The sequence below is a fragment of the Halyomorpha halys genome, unplaced genomic scaffold, assembly GCF_000696795.3.
Source record: "Halyomorpha halys isolate HHAL.00 unplaced genomic scaffold, Hhal_1.1 Scaffold8877.1, whole genome shotgun sequence".
Taxonomy (NCBI): Eukaryota; Metazoa; Arthropoda; class Insecta; order Hemiptera; family Pentatomidae; genus Halyomorpha; species Halyomorpha halys.
The window spans coordinates 1-3,974 of NW_027106547.1; the positions used below are offsets into that span (position 1 = coordinate 1).

Genomic DNA, 3,974 nt, shown 5'->3' on the forward strand with positions numbered 1-3,974 from the left:
TTATGACATTGTAAATAGTTAGGGGGGCCTTTTGCATGAGACTATTATGGTATGAATCCTCTACAGTGTTTATCTTAATAACTGAATAATAAAAAAGGTACTTTATACTTTATTTTCAAGACCTTAATGAATATTTGCTTACATCAATGTCTGAAATTAATTTGATTAGTCAATACATAATCATCGAGTTCAGTGCTTTATAATGTTCATAAGCAGAAGTAAGTGATAACGAATCCAATAAAGAATGATAAGGTATAATGTAGAAATATTTCATAATTTCCAAGCTGAAAAAAAAAAAAATTATGAACCATGAGTGAAAATTAAGTTTTCTGATAATTTTAGTCAATAAAAAGTTCATTATAAATTAATTAATCAACTTAAAGAAATATTTATACTTAGTTATTATCTAGGTTCTAAAGTTAATTCTTTCTAATTGATAAGGAACTTATATTTTAATATAGATCTTAAAATTAAAAAGAAGCTCTAAGTTATGGATGTTATTCTTCATTTTCTAATGAATAAATCAGAGGTAATATTGGAGAATCTTCTTTTTAAGAATATATTACGGATACAAGTAAAGAGCTGTTTTTTTTCATTTCAATAATCTTTTTTTTTTGTTATTGCCCTAGTTTTACCTTTTTTTTTTTTTTAAATGATCCTATAACTAGAAAAAAAAAAGGCTTTGGAAAAAATATATATTATTTGTCATTATGTCAATATTTTTAATTTTTTTTTTTTTTTTTGTGTAATCCAAAATTATTTGTGTTGTGAAGCTGTGACTGATAAGATATGCAATCTAATTTGTTACATCTGGGTGACTAAACATATACCCCAGGATGGAGTAATGCACTGATCTGTCCTATTAGTGGCTTAACATTTCCCCAGGATGGAGTACTGCACTGATCTGTCCTATTATCATATAGTAACAATATAGGTATAGCAAAACTTAGTGTCACTTAAAAAAGAATTAGCAGTTATAATCAATAAAAGGATGCTCAAATGGATGGAAATGATAGTTGAGGAGTACCAATGCGGTTTCAGGACTGACCATTTCTTTTTCTTAAAAATTAAAAAAAACCACATGAATGTAACATAAACCTTCACCATCTATTTTTGGATTTCAAGAAGGCCTATGATAGGGGGATAGAGGGGAACTGTTGGAAAGTTCTGAGATTACCATGGAAACTCTTGCAGCTTGCTAAATTGACTTTCACAAATGCAATGTGCTGAGTGAGTGAAGGGGATTTCGATGTGTCCAATGGCCGTAGACAAATTAATCCAGGGTATCTCCTAGAGTGGGGTCTTTCACACCTTCCATTTGGATCTGCCAGTGGTTAAATAGTTCGTTTTAGTGGGTCCTGTGTCACAATAGCTCATTGAAGTGAGTGAATAGACCTGATCCCTGCAATAGTAGTTCAACCACCTCTAAAAATCTAAAGAGGAAGGATTGTGATGGAGAAAGTACTGGTAGTGGTAACTTTTGTGGGGAACTAGTCCAGCAAGAGGACTTAATGGGCATTTTTGTCAACTTTGGGGCAACTTAAAGGTTGCTGCCTCCCACATTGCTATGTGCAAAAGATGCTCCTTTGTGTCCAGATTCATCTCTCAGGACCACCGAGAAATAAATTTTATTTATTTACCTTTGTTATAGCCCAGAGAAATATAGTGGTGGCTGGTCTAGTAAGTACAGTAACAGACAAAATAAATAAATAATAATTGCCCAACTTGCTCTGTTGTCAGTTTCCAATGGAAAGAGTAATGGTTACCTTCTTTCTAATTGTATAACAGTTATTTAATTCCTATAAAATTTTTTATTATGTCTTGATTGATTCTCATAGTTTATGAACCAAATTACTGAAAAAACCATTTTCATTTTATTTTTAGTCCATATTTGCGATCCAATGACCTTATTTACCTCATCCTAAAGGTAATCACCGAAGACATTATTAACTACCTTTTTAACTTTTTTTGTACAATTTCCCTTTAAAAGAATATGCTACCATTGTGACAACTTTGCAACATTCTATTGCAAAGTGGGATGAAATTCACAAAAGTTAATATGTCATGGGACATCTTTTTTGTCGATCTTTAAGGGGAAACTCACTTGCCTGACCTCCCACAATTCAGTAAAGCCACCCTAATGTAAGTCATGGATAGGATTCATTGGAGGTTTTCTAGTTTTAAAAACGAGTAAAAGTTACAAAACTTGTATTCAATAACACCAATGCTTAGGTTAAAAGTTTCTTGGTCCTCACCATTGCCAGACGTCTAGCACACATTTTAAATTTACAATAAAAATCAACCTACAGCTCAGTGTACACGACATAAATATCGCTGTCAGCGTGTTTGTCAGTCTGGTTTTTTAGAGTGCAAAATATGCAGAAGATTCCCTATTCACATTTACATGTTCATATATATCATCTACTTGAATAAATTATTTGCCTTTTAACTCACTTTAAAAGCTATTTCTGGAACAATATCTGCTTCCAAAGCCTGTGCAGAACATTCCTTTACATGGACATTTAGTTGTGTAGCTTCTTCTCTCAGAGTAATAAAATCGCTACCACTTCGGACAAGCTTGTGTCGTAACATCCTGCTTGTAATGTCATTACACACTTACTTCCTGAAAGTGGTTTTTATTCTTAGTGGTACATCCATTTTAAAATCATTTATGCCTAATGAGACATAAAAGTAGCCTAATTCCGTATGAATTCCATACTGGAATAGCTGGCCTGTACAAAGTTTACACACATTTTTTGAAAGCAGCCGTTTACCCGGTCCGAAATCTGCCTCAGATAAACGAATGCTTCGAAAATCCGTATAATGCTTGAAACTTTGCGCAAAAATTAAGGTACTCACGTGTTAGACCGTCTGAATCATGGGCTCAGTTGTGGTTCTAGCATCTGGCAACAAAAGCTATAATTGATATTTAGGCTTCGACCTCAACTGGAAAATATCCTTTGGGATTCTTCTATCTCTTGAGCGAGCGAATTGAGCTGTGTTGTGATCCATTTAGATCACTATGATAAGAGGCTTGGCCTATTACAAGAGAGCAATGGTTTGGACGGTCTTGTACGTTAGTACCAAAATTAATAAAACAACTGTATTATTACAAATCAGTTGTCTATCGTAAGAACCTAGAACTGGTAGAAATCCCTTGATATTTTGACGGCAATAATTTCTCTTAACTTTTCAGTAAAAAGAGTAATTATTTTGTGCTCGTGTAGGAAATCTGTTGTACCTTGATCATAGTGTACCTGGGAACACCTTTCATTTGGACAGTTTGCTGTTTTGGTTTTTTTTAAGTTGACGATTGTATTTTTAATCAACAAGCTAGCTGAATCATTATTGGTTAGTAATTTACTAAACCATGTTTTAGGTTTAAACATAATCCTGGATGTTGAGGTTCAATTTGAAAAAACGCATCGTTTTCCAACTAGGAAAAACACAATTTTCAAATTTGATCATATACCTAGGATTGAAACAATGTCCTTTTATAAATGAATGCCACGAAGTAAAATTAGGGGGACACGGAAGATACAATTCGCCCTGGGTCAATGGAACTTGGTTCTCAACGTAAAATTTGTCCCATATTAAGGTTATTAAAAAAATTGTGTGATTAACTTTGAATACCCAGATTAGTTATATGTTAAGCTGTTTAGAGATGATGGAGAAGAACCAAAATGAGTGGCCTTTATCAAAACTATAGAAAACATTATCTTTTTTTTTTTAGCGCTTATATCTAAAATAATAATAATAATTTCAGCATTTGTCAATGCCATAGAAAAACACGTACGATCAGATGATGGTATTTCCAAGAGTGAATAATAAAAATTATATGTTAATGGTATAATGATCCAAGGTACATTATGGCGTGATCCTAGGTACGTTATGGCGTGTTCAAAGATGCATTATTGCTAAATCCAAGGTACATTATGTTCTGGCACCAATGATCATATTAATGTGTGTGTATA

General features: G+C 33.0%; 1 long non-coding RNA gene across 1 annotated transcript; it reads right to left on the reverse strand.

Moving 5' to 3' along the window:
- Positions 1-89: 89 nt before the first annotated feature.
- Positions 90-3,381, reverse strand: LOC106692117 (uncharacterized). The gene is made up of 2 exons (XR_010842733.1): positions 2,455-3,381; positions 90-284 (listed from the first exon to the last, which is right to left on the reverse strand). It is a non-coding gene; the product is annotated as an uncharacterized lncRNA (long non-coding RNA).
- Between the last annotated feature and the right edge of the window lie 593 nt (positions 3,382-3,974).